The sequence below is a fragment of the Stenella coeruleoalba genome, assembly GCF_951394435.1.
Source record: "Stenella coeruleoalba genome assembly, chromosome: 16".
Taxonomy (NCBI): Eukaryota; Metazoa; Chordata; class Mammalia; order Artiodactyla; family Delphinidae; genus Stenella; species Stenella coeruleoalba.
Window position 1 is genome coordinate 70111997 of NC_137162.1, and position 16683 is coordinate 70128679.

Sequence of the window (16683 nt, forward strand, 5' to 3'; positions counted from 1 at the left end):
GTCTCCAAGGTCTAGGCTTTTCCACCTGTACTGCATCACCTTTGGTGGTAGAATGGAGGTGCTGGTGGTGGAGGGAGAGAAGGTGCAAGAGGGGACCAGGAGGGAGTACCCGTGGGCATCAGGCACTGCCCCAGTGGCCTGAGATTTCGTCTCCATTAGCTACCAAGAAAGGTCTTGTGAGTCAGACCTCCTGACATACAAGGATCATTTGGATTCCATGTTCAGGTCCTGGGGGTGACGCCCTGGAGGCTACAGGAGTCTATACACATGTGGGGATTTATGGAGCACCACCTGGAGGCCTGGTTTAGATGTTTTATGAACACGGCTCTATTTAGCTCTCACACTGGCCCAGTGAGGTAGGCATATGGCAAATTGACATTTAGACGTTAAGTGGCTTGCAGTGCCAAGATTCAAGGTGGTGTTTCAGTTACTTCATCCCATTACCTCCACACAGTGTGAGGGAAGAGCTCATGGTGGGAATGAGACAGCACAGTGCTCAGGAGGTCCATGTTGTGAGTTTGGTCTTTTGGGCGAACTGGATTGGCCTAGAGGGAAACTCCTTTTAATGCTTATAGGCGTCTTCTCCCTTTTGCTGGAACACAGCACATCAGCCATGGACCGGGGACATTTAAGAGAGTGGGGAGGTTTGGGCAGGACTTGGTGACAGTCGCCATGGCTGTGTAGCGAGGGGGCTTTGCAATCAGTCATTCCTGGCTTGAGTCCTGACCTCTGCCTAAATCTACATGCTGGGTGTGATTTACTTAGTGGTTCTAAGCCTGTATCCTCTATGGTAAACGGTAATCATGATAATACTCATTTACCTCATGGGGTTGTTTTAAAGATTAAATGAGAACTTGTTCGTAAGGAAGTAGCAAACTAGGGGCAGGATGTAGCCCATGGGTGGAACACCTTGCAAGGTGTTCAAAAATGTTTTAAGTCGTTGCCAACTGAAAAAAATTTTGAGATATCACCAAAATATCTATCTATGTATCTATCTATCATCTGTGTTCATCATTTCCTTCCCCAAATATGAAATTCATGATGCAAAGATTTCTATGAAAATTCAGAAGATCTGGCAGCAAAGGACGCTTGTTCCCACGAGGTAACAATGAAATCGAGGTGAACAGCAGCCACTACCTTAGAAAGAACAGGTATTTTCTGGTTTTCCTCAACGGACTGCACGCCCTACAGTCCGCTTTGCTCATCTGGTCCCTGCGGACTTCACAGTATAGAAGCTGGCAGATAGTAGCAGTGTTGTGCCTGGTGGAGAGGGACATACAGAAAGCAGCAGAGTCAGCATTTGAACCCTGGCAGTCTGACCCCAGGGCCAGCAGGATCACTCACTTTGCGCTACGGCCTCACTATTCAAGTGTGGTCCACAGACCAGAGTCCAGCATCACCTGGAGCTGTGAGACAGGCAGTGTCTTGCCACCACACCCCCCACCCTGCCCCGCCCCACCGCTAAAGCTACTGAATCCGAATCTGCATTTTAATGAGCTCCCTGTGTGACTCATATGCACGTGCAAGTTTGAGAAACGCTGCTCTGTAGTTCTTATTATTGACTGAACATTCGGACATTCAGCTTTATAGGTAAAGGCTACTATGTAGTAAATGGAACACGGGCCTGGGAATTGAGAATGGAATTCAGGTATATTTGCCTTGTGACTTTGATCAAGTCTACTCTGGGCCTCATCATCTTTCTCTGTAAAATGAAAGGACGGAGCAATATTTATATTCTGCATTTCACAAAAACGCTTCTGAACGGTATGGCTTCTGGTCAAGTGCCTCCAATACAGTGCTGGATGCTGAGGCTACACAGTCCGATGAGGTCTAGGCAGCTCAGGCCTGCCCTCTGGGGCCCCTCTGTTCGGTCCACCAGAGAGACAAGCAAATTAACAATTAAAGCACAAGCCCAGGTCGTACCCGATGCTAATACTCTGTGATACCCAAACAGCATCTAAGATGCACTAAATGGTCCCCAGCGTCATGACCCAGGTAAAAGAGTCTGCACGTGTGTCAGAGCAACTCCCCAGCACAAGACACACACTCAGTGAAGAAATGGGCCAGCCGTGTTTATAGCTCGGTGGCTGGGTGCAGCTCCCGGGGGAAAAACGTATGTTGGACCAACACTCAGTAAAGAATGTAGATCCTACAGACCTTTATTTATTAACATTTCTCCTGAGGGGAGAATGCTTTTCAATTTCATTAAAAAAAAAAAAAAAAAAGACCTCTGAGCTAGCACTGAATTATAGATACTGCTAATTTGGTTCAATTATTTTGCTCATTATGGGCAAAAACACAAGTGACATTACAGACCCAGGACTGAGGAATCAGGTCCCAGATTACTCTTGTGAAAATACAAGTGGGATTTAAAAATGTATCAAATAACTAGCTGTCACACCTGATTAATACCACCCAATCTAAGAGAAGCGGCTGTTCTATCTTCTAAAACGTCATTAAAATATCAAAAATAAAGAGTTCACGTAATTAAAGAAACATTATTTTGTTCACACAGCCTGAAAAAATGTGATTAGGCAGCAGTTCTGAAATGGAGATATGCAATCAGGTAGGCGTGTGTATACCAGCTCAGAGCTGATACTGCTGGTTGTGTAAAATGTTGCCTCGTAATGGGCTGCGTTAGGGCAGACGCTGGGGAAAGAAAGAGATGGAGGTGGGGACGCATGGTTCATTTGCTCTGAAGTCGCAAGGGTGGAGTTTTTTGTTTCAAAGCCAAAATAGCCCCGTTTTATCAAATAAGCTATCTGGGTTACATTTCCTGTCAGCAAAGCGACAGGATCTGCATTGACGCTTGGGTTCCAAATAAGACTGATTTAGTTATTCTGTCACTAAACACAAGCTAAATTTCCATTCAACAAAAACAAGAATAATTGGTTTGGTTTCAGAAAGACAAGCAATCATTTTTCATTAGCATGTGCGGGAATGAAGCATGCTGTTGGTCGTTAATGCATGTGCACAATGATGCCAGGGGATGGACACGCAAACAACACTTAGCAATCATTTTCTGGGAAATACTTTTCTTAAAGCTAGGGGCTCTGTATATAACTGACTCTCTTAACCCACATATCTCTGTTGGCTTAGGTCATTGGGCAAAAATAAGTTCCTATTTGTTGTGTCTTGTTCAAGGTAGGCACTCAATAAATGCTGGCTGAATTAATTTGCAGGCGTATGAGTAGAAACTGGTGTGAGGAAACACCGTTTTCTTGGAGTTCATGGGCTGTACAATTTAGCCTTGGAAATAGAGAGTGACAAGATATACTGATGCTTCATAATTGAAGGCCTGGTTGGAGTGTGCAGCCAGCCTTGTCCAGGTAATGAATTTCTGGAGAGAAGGCACTGAGATTTTTCTCAGTCCTTGAGTTTTCTGGCACTGGTCAATAACCAGCTATTTTTGGTATGTGAGTGAGACATTTCATGAGGAATATTCACTCAAGCAGTGTGTCTACCCAATGCCAAAGCAAATGGTTGAAAAGTGAAAACTCAGTCAGTCACATGACTGATTTGATCCTGGTTGCACTGATTTCACAAGTGGTTTGTAGGAGTCTGCAAATCCCAGACAGGATCTGTGATGGTGGCCAGGCATTGATTGGTGGCTCCCTAAACAGGAATAAGAAATATTCCACCCAGCCCTAGCTCCAGAGGGAAGGTCAAATCTTGACAGTGCCTAAAGGGAGCTGGAACTCAAGTTAGGGCAGTACTTGGACAATGGAAACCCAGCCCACTGGACTAGTGGTCTCCAAAGAGGGATGTGGGAAGGAAATATTAGAACTCTTCATATTAAGTTTTGGTCTCATTCTTTTTGCTTTCTGGTTGTATATATGTGTGTGTGTGTGTCTGTGTGTACTTTCAACTACACATATCTGAAAGTGCAGCAAGTATAAAATTTACAAACAAGTAAATATACATTTATTAGGGACGCATCAAGAGTTTTTCTAATAATGGAGTGAAACAACAGAAACAGTTTAGAGGTACTGTACTTGGTCAAGCCCCGTGAGGGCAGGGGTGATTACAGTTTTATTTATCTCTGTATACTGTTTCCAGCACCACACACAGAAGGCATTTTTTACACCATAAGCTCCCTGAAAGCAGGCTCTCTCGTTGTTGCTTTATATCATTCCCCAAGAACCTGAGTCCTTAGAATTTAGTAGGTGGTCAAAAAAAAATTTTTTTAAGTGAATACCTGCAAGATAAGTCAATTGTCCCCATAGAAGATTTTATCAAGTTTTTCTTAAACAGTTGAGGATCTCTACCCTGTGAGATCTTTGGAGGCATTTTGCATATTTTGAATGATCTATTTGTCCAAACACCTGAAACAGAGAGTAAAAAAATGCTGTTGTTTTTTTTTACATATGATCTGCATGTTGTCAGCATTCCCTTTCTCTTTAAACTGTAAACCAGATTTATTTTTAGGCAATCCTGATTGATCGATGCCCAGATTTAAATTATGGCACTAATTTACTTTTGACATTAAGATTCTTCACTTTGAAGAAGAAGGAGCACCATAAAATCCCTTTGAATAAAGAATATATATCTATACAATAAAGTCTGACTAATAAAAAGTAAATAAGTACTCACATTTTCAGGAATATTCTTCTGTATTGTGTGAGGCAGACCTTCAGAGTTCTCTAGTGTAATAGTATACCTTGATTGGAGAGAGAAGCAGAAAGACTCACAGAGATCACTTAAAATCTCATGGTACGGTTTAGAGACTTGTGCATGCGTGTGTTGGTGTGTATTTCCCCTTATCCACATTGTTAACAGGTTAATCTCATGACTACTGAGAACAGCAAAGTATAGAGTTAGGAAATCCCAAATTCTAATCTTAGCTGTGCTGTTTATTAGCTATAATTTGCCTAAAGTAATATTATGGAGTCTTAATTTACAGTAATTATTTCCAATAATACCTCCTTAATAGGCATATGGATTAAGACTCTCTTAGTTTGTAAAAAAAGGAGTTGATTTGCTCATGTGAGTGACAAGTCCAGATCAGTGGCTTCAAGCCCAGGTGTGTCTGCAGCTTCTCCAACGTCACGACGCATGTCTCCCCTCTCTTAGCTCTGCCTTCCTCTTCCTTGGCATCGTTGGGAGGCTCAGGTGGGCAAATGGTTGTAGTGGTTCTGGCAGTACATTTCCTGGGGAAGAGAATGTACATCTATCTTAGCAGCCCAGCTACGTTTTTCTTTGCCTCTCATTGGCTCATTTGGTCATGTGCTCATCTCTGAAGCAACTGCTGTGTCTTGGGCAATGTGAGATGGCTTCAGTCTTGGTGAGATGCCCATTCACTGCTATGTGCTATTAGCAGCCCTTACTCCACCCAAATCACTTGGTCTTGGTGTAAGGGGTGGGTGGCTCTACAAAGAATAACTGGAGTAAGGTTATGAGATGAAAGAAGAATGAATGCTAGTAGGAGGCAAAATACCGACTGTCTACCATGGCCAGTTTGTGGGAAGGTCAAATGAGGTCACATATGTAAAATGCATAGCATGTAGACAATCAGTAAATGATCACAAGTGGATGATCAGATGAAGTCAATCTCAAGAAATGAGACTCCGAAGCAGGACAGGTTTGAGATCAAGCACACAAGGAACCTTACTTACCTGGAATAAATTAGTTGAGTGCACTAAACAGGGGGGAGAGGTGGGAGGGCCTGACCTGGAGGGGGAGAAGACAGAGGGCAAGAAGGAAGGAGTTAAGGCAGCAAGACTAAGGGACTGCTCAGATGTATGGAATTAGGGATAGGGAAACAAGTCAAGTGTATGACAAATATTGGGGTGCATGTGAACCTGTTCCTTTAGCAACAAAGTTAAGAGGAAAAGAAAACAAGTGAAACTGGCTAGTGCCATCAAAAAGGGAATGGCTGACTATACAATGTTGTTTCCATATGGCAGGCTAAACTTACTCTGAAGAAGCAAACATAATATTTTGATAAATATTTAATGGTTGGGAACACGCTCCTGATATAGGAAGTGAAAAAAGCAGGCTATAAGACAGAAGAGCATTATTGATCCCCATGTATGTAGAGTTAGTTATGGAAACATTTGTATTATATAGTTCCAGATGACTTATCGCACAGTGTAACCATGTTTATCTTTGAACTGAGGGAGTGTTTTCCATTTTTAAAAACAACAAATTTGTAATACTTTTCAAAATTAGAGGGAAATAAATGGTACATTATAAAAGAAAACCAAAACATCTGTTTCTGATAGACATTGACCTTCCGGGGAAGACGTTCCCAGTGAAGATGAGCAACTGGGCTGGGGGCTTGGATCAGAGCATCGGGAAGGAGCGTCCACTTCTGGTCTAAGACACTGGTGGGTGAGAACGGTCATTCATACCACGGCTTTTGAAGACGGGCCACTGGGAAAGACTAATGCCTGAAGTATCTAGCCCACTGAAGCCTGATGTCCGCCACTTGCTTTTGGTTAAGCAAGAAGCTCCCAAATACTCAAAGGCCCCGAAGTCAAAAGATGTGGATGTGAAGCTTCGTTCACTCTGTGGTTTACAAGCAGTGGGACTGCGGGAAAATCACTTATCTTCTCCAAACCTCAGTTTCCTCATTTCTAGAACGGGGTGAATACCACCTGCCCTGCCTAACTCATGAGGTTGCTGCAGGATTCAGGAGATGATGTGAAAGGGCTTCCTTAAGGGTAAAATGTTGTCCACCTCTGAGCTACCTTTACCTCTGTCTTGTGACATTTTACATAGCTCAGTACCACTTTCTCTCCCCAAGATGGTCTCCTACCCATGGTGGGTACTCGTAAGCTCATTTCATGTAAATAAGTTTACAAATAAATCTATGAATGCACTCACCCACATCCCTCACTCACTCCCCACACCAATATTGACAGAGTGTATCACATATTCCTACTGAGAAGCATGGAAAACTGTGTTTTTCTTCTTTCCCCCAGTGATACCTGCTGGCCTACACCTCACATTTGGTTTAATGCACCAGAGATTATAAAATTCAAAAGGTCACGTGACGGCAAACAAAAAGAGGCACCTTTAGATGAGCTTTGTTTCTCCTCAAGTTCTCCCCATCTCAGTAAATGTCACCATCACCCACTCAGTTTCTCAGAACCTTGAGGTCTTTCTTGTCTCTTCAATCTTCCTTCACACTTTACATCCACCCATCAGCATTGGCTCTCCATCCTGAATCTGACCACTTTTTCTCATCTCCGCTAGTTCTGCCCAAGTTCAAACCATTATCGTCTCTTTCCTAGAACACTGGGTTAACCTCCTAAGAGTTTTCTCAATTCTATTTTTAATCCCTGACAGTCTGCTATCACACAGCAGCCAGAGTGATGTTTAGAAAAACATTCCCCTCTCAGAACCCTCTACTGACTGTACCTCAGGATAACCAAGTATGGATGAGAAAGTTTCTCTTTATAAAAGTATTTCTTTTACTAAATAAAGAAGCAATGATAGGATTAGAAAAGTACCACTTAAAAACTCTCTAGTGAAAAAACATGTCTAGGTAACAATCATCAATGGCTGCTAAGATCAGACAAAAAAGAGACAACCTTACATCATGTGTGGATGTACATACTACCACCTATGAAGTTTTCCTCCCAAAATATTAAACCTGAATCAAATTTAGCTTCTACAGCTCACTGCCAATTTATAAGAAATACAAGGGATAGAGGTACACGTTACATGACACAACGAGAAAGCGTTTAGCAGACAATGGGAAATGCTACAGGACAAATAACGTGGCTACTTCAGTAAATAAATAAGCAAGGGTGGAAGAAAGAGGGGGACAAACTTGCACCTGTTTGTCCAGGACTTTCCTGGTTTTAGTACTCAAAGTCTAGCATCCTGGAAACCCCCCCAGTCCTACGCAAACTGGGATGTTTGCTCACCCTCTGCACTGGTGGAGGGAGTGGGGGTGAAGGACCCTAGAGATTAAGAGTCTTATGAGACAGATATATGGACTTTATATGGATCTTACTTAAATGAAAATCGTGGAGGGAGAAACTTGATGAATATTTGATGATATTAAGGAATTATTTTTGTGTTTTAGGTATGATTATGATATTATGATCATGCTTTGTTTTTTTAAAAAAAGAGCTATCTTTTAGAGATATATGCTGAAACATTTATATATAAAATGACATGATACCTAGGATTTCTTTTTGTATAATATCGGGGTTTGGGACATAGGTTTATATGGAATTAGGCCATCTGAGTTCACGATTGTTACAGCTGGGTAATGAGAATACGGGGATTTTTTAGGCTCTTTTCTCTAGTTTTGTAAATGTTTGAAATTTTTTATAATGAGACATCAACATGCAAACCAGCAAACCCAAAATCCCCTCCAATGGCTTCCCTCCACATTCAGAAGACAGGTCGCACTCTCTCGCGTGACGGTCAGAGCTCTGAGTGGTCCGACTCCTTCATCCTCTCCCTCACACACTCCCCTCCCCCAACACTGGCCCTCCAGACTTGTTCCCTGTAGCCTTTGGTGTTGGCTCTTCTCTTTGTCTACGGCTCCTCCCCAGAGTTCACCTCCTACATGCCTTTGCTCAATTCCTACTTCTTCCCTGGGCAGTCGACAGAGGAAAGGAAATTGCCTTTCCCTAATTGTATTAATCATGCCTTTTATTTTCTGTATTTTAAAATGCCTTTGATATGCAGGCCAACCAACCCGAGTCAGATCCCCACCCACTTCCTTTTGTCAAGTTCCTATCCTCTCAGACACTATCCCCTGCCCTAAGTCACCCAGGGCCAGGTAGTAGAGCACCCCTATAGGCCAGAGCCCACCAAAATTATTCAAACTATGCAACCCCAAAACTGCTCAGTTGCTTATCCTGCCTCACACGTTCCTTCCCGCTAAAATCACAAAGAAGTCTTTTGCCACTCTTTCCCCTTGCTGCGTCTGCCTCCTGACTGAGGCTGGAGCTTCTCTGCGTGGCCTTCCATGGTGTGGTGTGCCCCTTCCTCTTGGAAACTGTGAGTGGCAAACTACCTTTTCAATGACAACCATATCCTGATTTGTTGGCCTCACCATACCTGAATAATAACAAAATCCTGGGTACATCGCAAATACCAACCCCTGTCCTCTTTCTCCTTACTCTGCTTTACTCTTCTCTAGAGCATGTATCACTTCCCAAAAGCATTACTAGATGTTTATTTATTTATTATTTATCTCTGTAGGTACTTGAGAGTAGAAACCTAGGCTGTTCTGTTAATCCCTTGATCCCCAGAACCTAGAATGGTACCTGTTCCATAGTATTTACTCAGTAAATATTTGTGAGGCAAATAAGTAAGAGAAGAAACCCCATTTGCTGCTTAAGTAAATGGAGGTTTGGGAAGGGGGAGAATGCTTTGCAGGGAGTTTGAGGCACTTCCCCCTTAATGAATATCATGGATGTTTTTCTTTTTCCCAGTGTCAGGACAGAGAAGGTATGATCTCTGATTGACGGCACTTGACGCAGAGCAGACCTTGACCTCGGGAGATAGCAAACCTTTAAGTTTTTAAGTTCTGAATCCCAGTTTCAGTACTTACTAGCTATATAACTAGTTTTCTCATATTGAAAGTGGAAATATAATTGAGAATGAGGGAGTTAAGGCCAGGAAAGTTCTTGACAGAGGGCCTCGCACATGGTAGGTGCTTAATGGGTGGTAGTTTTTATTACTAGGAATGTTATCTGCTACCCTGCTTGTTCTCTTCTTTTTTTGTTTTGTTTTGTTGTTGTTTTTTTTTTTAGTTTTTTTGTTTTGTTTTTTTGTTGTTTTGTGTTTTTTTTTGTTTTGTTTTTTGTTTTTTGTTCTCTTCTTGGGTCATAAAAAAAAAAAAAGTAGGAAAACGACTTCAGGAAAAGGCAGGCCTAGCAATTCTCTTTATTGGTCAGAACACAATTGGAATATGGTCTCCTTAATCTATTTGTTGACGTGGATCCAGGGCAGGGCCTTCTGGATGGCAGGCAGTCTAGAAACCGTATCACGTGAGAGAGATGGTGGACATATTGGGAGGGCTCAGCCCCCCCAAAATAAGACCTCAAGGAGCTATTACAGATGACTTTTAGCAGATGATACATGATCGTGTAGAAGAGATATATTTTGGGGAGATCCTCCAAGGGGAGGCCAGGGCTCATAACTTACCTGAGCTCACACCTGGAGCTGCCCTGTTACAGAAGGGGCAGCCTCCAGCAGACTGCAGCTCTCTGAGGCAGGGTCATGTCTGTCTGAACCTCTACTGCACCCCCAGGGTCCAACATTGATCCCTGTTATAATGGCACTGAATGAGTATTTGTCTCATAAAGGAGTGAAGCAGACACTGGACAACCACTTAATGATTCCAAGGTCTTTTGCAACCCAGCCGTAACTTTCTGTGGTTCTACCCCAACCCAGCCAGCTTTAGATTATGTTCAACTCTCTAGCTCTCAGTTAATGACCTGTTTTAGCTCATCGTATTTTTTTGTTAAAAGAATCCGATAAATATGGGTTTCTCTTAGATAAACATGACTAAGAATGTACTCCTATGCATTGTCTTCAAACTACAAACACAGAGATACCTCTTAAATTGTCTACTGATATTTGGGATTCATGAGGCTTTGTCTCACGTAAGTAATTGTCAAGGAACAAATGGAAATACAAGCCTGTCAGAACTGCAAGGGATTTATATGGTCATTAGTTCAGCTTCATATGATACTTGAATCCCTTCTATAATATCCCTGCCAAGTGGGTGTTCAGTCTGTGTTTGAACATCTTTAGTGATGGGAAATGCACCTCCCTTGAAAAGAGGTATAGCATTGGGTTTGAGGCCATGGACTTTGAGGTAATCCAGACCCTAGGTTCAAATCCCAGTGCCATACTTACTAGCTCTGTGTCCTTTGGAAGTTATTTGGGCCTTTGTTTTCTCATTTGTGAAGCACGAAAATAATGTTGCCTATGTCACAGAGTGATTGTGAACTTTAAGTGAGATATAAAATGGTTGCGACGTTGCTTGGCACATGGCAAACACCCAATAAATGGTAGTTCTTTTGTTTTTTGAGGTAGAACTATTTATTAGATTGACTATACGAAAAATTTCCCTTCTATAGGTGAAGTTTGTCTTCCTTCTTCTGGAAGGTCAAATAGGTGTACAGTCTAACGCCATCTTTAACTGACTGATAGTGGCTTTCTGGAGACCAATGCTTAAAATACTCTAAGGCTTTCTCCAATAGGAAAGAAAGACAAGATGACTTAGTGATGCCAGCCACGGTGCAAGAATTGGGAAATGTTGGAGGGGGAGAGGTAGAGATTTTGTGAGTGAAAACATTTGGGCAGTTCACGGGACAGGTCTGTCTTTCTTCCCCCTTGGAATCCTACAGAATGTTTCTGTTATCTCACGTCCCAACTCTTCTCATCCCATGAGCCCTGCACCCAATACTTACATTTTTCCTGTTCTGTTGCTGACTGGCTGTTCTCACATAAGTGATGCCCTTCTTACTTAGAGAGCAGAAACAAGTGCCAAGAAGCTGTCAGAAAGCCCTTGCTTTTTAACCAGTTCATCAAAGTCAACAATGACTTACTGAAAGCACAATATGAATAAGGAGAGGCCTGGTCTCACTTTTTGATGTAACAGAGTGACAATTAAACTTTGAATAAGGGAACATAAAGCTCTAGAACAAGACTCAAGCACTGAAACACAGAAACCTGCAGGCCTTCTGGTGTGGAGGCCAACAGCTCTACTTGCTTCAATGGCCCTCAAGGGCTTCATTATGTGATATCAGAGAACAATAACTGACACACAGAAGGTTGCCTAAGTCATCAGGAAAACAATACATTATAATCATTGTACTCTGTTTGAGGAAGCAGGGAAGTCTACAATGCTCTTTACAAAGGTTATCAACAATTAATTAAAATAAGGAAATACTATTGCTGAAAAGAAGCTTCTGAAAATTTTATTATGTGAAATACCCCATTCTCTGAAGATACTGCATAATTATACATGTTTTAACACCAACCACATTTAGATGGCATGTAGCATTTAAAAGCAGAAACTATTCAGTGCTGTAGAGATATTATAAATTAGACAGGAAATAAATATTGGGGGAAATAAAAAGTTCATTAGGAGAGATAGTAGATATTGATTTTATTTTCTTTCTACAAGCATTTACCAAGTGCTTTTCATAAACCAAACGCTGTACTGGGTCCCAGGGGTGCTAATGGAATGAGATGTGGTCACTTGCTCAGAGAGTTCTTAGTCTAGCAGGAGAGACCAACATGTTAAAAATAACTGTAGCACAAATGAAGGAAAATAACTCTGCCCAGCAAAGGATGACAGGTATGGCAGGGAAAGCTAAAAGGAGACATAATACTTGAGTAGCGTATTGAAGGATAAGCAGGAATTTGCTATTTTCCAGATGTGCAAAGGGGAAGGCATCCCCAGAAATCACAGTTTTTTCTGTTGTTTAGCATCACCCTCAGCCATATCATCATAAAAGGAATAAAGACCCTGAAGAGTTTTGCTGGGAAAAAAATGGTATTGGGGAATGCTTATAGGAAGGAAGGAAATATTGGAAGTGAGTCTGAACCAAAAGGACAGAGAAAACCTAAAAATGTTTAAATACAAGAAAAGGCTAGAGAGGAAGCTGAATTTACATGGTGGAGTAAAGTATGTGTGTAGACCAAGTCAGGAGAACCACATTTTAGTGTGGTTCTAGCCCTGACCACTACGCTCTGATCTTGGATATGAGCTTTACAATATGCTGCAAGTCAGGGCCACCTAACTGCTTCTTCAGGCTTTTCATAAGGGGCTGAACCAGCTTGCAATTGAGTTCCTTCCACATCCCAAACGCCCCAATGCCCTATAAGACTCGAGAGCTTGGACAGAGACAGCACCTGGAACACAGTAGGTGCTCCAGTAAATTCAAAGGAATGACTTACACGGCCTTTAAGAGTTGGAGGCAACTTGTGCAGTCTTGTGAAAAGAATTGGAATGGCATTAGACAAATGTCTGATTTTGCGAGTGGCTGGTATTCTATAAACGGACTGGGGTTTGGAACTCAGAGGTGACTGGCAATGAGATGATGACACTAATGATAAGGCAAAAGGGAAATATCTGAGGATTTACTGACCTAGGAATGGCAAGAAGGAAGAGATCAAATATCGGTAGGAATGTCAACATTTGCGAACGTAAGGGGACTTAAGGAAGCGGCTTAACCTGCAGTACAGTGTTTAATTCTCTGTACTGACACTGTGGTCCTCATCCATGTCCCTGGGGGGTCGGGCTAGATTGGCCTCATATGGGACGATCAAGGGCTCTGTACACATTCAAGGAGGATGAGGAACCACATATCCACCTTGTCCTGCAGAACATTTACAGGACTTAGAGGGGAAGCGGGAGGCAGGCTATCATGCGCCTAATGGAGAGCATTAAACTTAACGCCAGCCACTAGCCCTTCCTACGCTTCTGATTATGTTTTACATTCTTCTTAACAATTTCTGCAACACCTTGGTAAGAACCTCATTTGACTGGTCCATGGGGATCGGCGGCAGTGTGTCACGGGGAGAGTCCCAGGAAACCAGCAACGATTTACGGATTTACAGTTTCGCAACACCACGCAGCACCCCATCCTCGGAAGCTCCCGCAGTTTTGAGAGGCAACAATTTTGTCAGGAATGGGTTCCCAGAGACCTGAGCAGAAAGAAGCCGTGGTACAGAAAGGTACCTCAGTGCAAGGAAAGGGGTGCCTTGAGGAACTGCTCATCTTACTATCATCACAGAGGCTTTGAGGGCATAGAAGTTAAATAAGGGTGCAAATACCAAGGTGGAAGTGAGTAACAATTACCCTCGAGCGCGACGCTTTCCCGTAAGTACCTGTAAAGAGTTTATGAACAAGGAATTTGATTAATTCATGTCAAGCTCTTTGATAAACGATATTGTCTCAACTGGTGCTAATAACGTAGGGTTTTTTTTTGCGGGGGGTGTTATATTGAAAACCAAAAAAGAGTTAAAACTACTCATATTGTCACCACTTTCTATTAACAATAATATGAAATTAAAAATGATGTTTCCATTCCACTTACCAAAAATAACGTCTCCACATTTTGCAGTGCATCTTTTCTGAGCTGTCCCTCTTCTCTCTCTCTCATTTCAACCAGTGCCTTACTAGTGGACATGTGTTTATTTATAAAAATTCTGTTGTAAACATTGCTGCAACAAAAATCCATGTGTATGATATGTATGCTTTCATTTCTGTAGGCTGGTTCCTAAAACAGGAATTATGAAGTCAAAGGCTATGCACATTAAAAACTTTACTTTCCAAAGGGAGCTGGGTCAGTTAAATGCTCAATACCAGTATGTGAGAGCATCTATTTTTGCTACCTCAGGCACCACTTAAACAGTAACTCTCAAATTTTTCCATTTTTGCTGAATTGAAGGCTGAAAACCAGTACCTCGTTAGCGATTCAGTTTGTAATTCTCTGACAGCTAGAAGGTTGAACACTTTTCTGTGTTTATTGTACATCTGTATTTTCTTTTCTTCTAATTGCCTATTCAAATATTTTGCTCATATTTCTAGTATTTGTATTTTGAATTACTTTTTAGGAACTCATTCTATGTTCCATATTAACCCTTTATGAATTTTTTCTTCCAAAGACAAGTGACTTTCAAAGAAATGTTTAAGTAGCAAAACCTCTTATTCAAAGGAACTCTCATGCCAAAGCTCAATAAAAGCAATGAAGTGGGGCTGCAGAATGTGGTCTTTGAATACTATTGCTCACCAAAAATAAACGAGAGTTCTCTGGAAAACCGGTTAGTTCCAGATCTGGGGCAGAAAAGAAGCACCTAGGACATCTTGACATACTAGAGAAAATTTATCAAAGACTACAAATGTCCAAGAGCCAATCTGAGTCAGCTCCCACTGGACAAAGATGTGAAAATGTGAGAATCAAGAAGGACATTAACTGCAATGAATTAAAACGCATCAAATTGTTCGAATCCACGGGTTTATAAATATACTTTAAAAAGTTTTGATTGGGTCTTCCCTGGTGGCGCAGTGGTTGAGAGTCCGCCTGCTGGTGCAGGGGATGCGGGTTTGTGCCCCGGTCCGGGAGGATCCCGCGTGCCGTGGAGCGGCTGGGCCCGTGAGCCGTGGCCGCTGGGCCTGCGCGTCCGGAGCCTGTGCTCCGCAACGGGAGAGCCCACAACAGTGAGAGGCCCGCGTACCGCAAAAAAAAAAAAAAAGTTTTGATTGGGGGGCTTCCCTAGTGGCGCAGTGGTTGAGAATCTGCCTGTCAATGCAGGGGACACGGGTTCAAGCCCTGGTCTGGGAAGCTCCCACATGACGTGGAGCAACTAGGCCCGCTCGCCACAACTACTGAGCCTGCGCGTCTGCAGCCCGTGCTCCACAACGAGAGGCCGCAACAGTGAGAGGCCCGCGCACGGCGATGAAGAGCAGCCCCCGCTCGCCACAACTAGAGAAAGCCCTCGCACAGAAACGAAGACCCAACACAGCCAAAAATAAATAAATAAATATTAAAGGCAAAGAAGGGGAAATTGTAGATAGAGTAAGGATCTAGTTTTTGTTAAAAAAAAAAGTTTTGATTGGTGCAAAGAAACCAACTAATTTTGAAAACTGATAAAGAAATCAATCATTCATCCTGCCTCTCCTGTACCTCAGGGTAACCAGAAAACTGATGAGAAGGGTTCAGCTGACAAAGTTATCAAGATTAGAATATTACCAACTGAATAAGGAATCTAACGCAATGATTCTGATGAATTCTCTTAGCGGTTCACAAATCTTTCATGAACCCCTAATGAAATAGTGATCGAGGCAATGACCATGCATGGCCGCTAACATCACAAAGAGCTCAATATCAACCAGATATTAAACACCTCCCGATAAACCTCTGAAATACTCTTGCCAAAAAAATCAAAACTAACTCTGAACAAAACTCTCACTATAATGACCACATTACAGGAAACACAGGGGACAGAGGAGGAACATGTAAAATGATACCGTGGGGAATGCAATCAGCAAAATCCAGACTGTATAGAATAAAAGCCATGGTCACTGCAGCAAATTTCAAGACCAAAAGGAGATGAAGAGGGAGAGGGAGAAAGGAAATGATGCTTTAGAGCAAAAGACACTGAAGCGACATATCAACTAATTTCAATATATGGACCTTATTTTGATCCTGATTTGAATGAATACACTTAATATGAGACAGTTGGGGGAATGCCAACACTGACTGTAAATGTAATGATATTACAAAATTAATGGTAGCTTTTTAGGTAGGATCATGGTATGTTGTTATTTTTTAAAAAGACTATCTGCATCTTAGAGATACCCGCTGACAATATTTACCCATGAAATGATATGTTGTCTGGGATTTGCTTCAAAATTATCTGGGCGATGAGGGTGAAAGTGAGTATGAAAGAAAACTGGCCATGAATTGACAATTGTTGAAGCAAGGTGAGAGGTATATGGGGGTTCATTATACTACTGTCTCCACTTTCACATGTGCTTTAACATTTCTATAATAATAGCATGGCTGTGCTGTTACAAGAGAGCTGGGGTGTGCAAGGCTCCCCTGTCTCAGTCCTCACCCTCGCACGCACTGAGACACCTGGAAAATCTCTGAGGCGCCACTAGGACAAAGCTCCCAGAGAGCAGGGAATTTCGTTCCTTTTCATCCCTGAAGAATCCTCAGTGTTTACAACAGTGCCTGGCACACA

At 42.3% G+C, this 16683-nt stretch overlaps 1 protein-coding gene across 9 annotated transcripts in view; it reads right to left on the reverse strand.

The window, feature by feature from the left end:
* The window catches only part of ARID5B (AT-rich interaction domain 5B), a 289023-nt gene that overhangs the window by 220283 nt on the left and 52057 nt on the right, over nt 1–16683 (reverse strand). For 5 of the 9 annotated variants that reach the window (XM_079899438.1, XM_079899441.1, XM_079899439.1 and 2 more), the window contains exons 2-5: nt 14031–14213; nt 4594–5150; nt 4199–4325; nt 1138–1260 (exon numbers count right to left, since the gene is read on the reverse strand). The gene's annotated coding sequence lies outside the window, so the exon portion shown is untranslated. Of the gene's footprint in view, nt 1–1137; nt 1261–4198; nt 4326–4593; nt 5151–5615; nt 5671–10119; nt 10182–14030; nt 14214–16683 lie in introns of those variants that run through there. The other 4 variants (XM_079899444.1, XM_079899443.1, XM_079899440.1 and 1 more) reach the window with 4 other exon arrangements.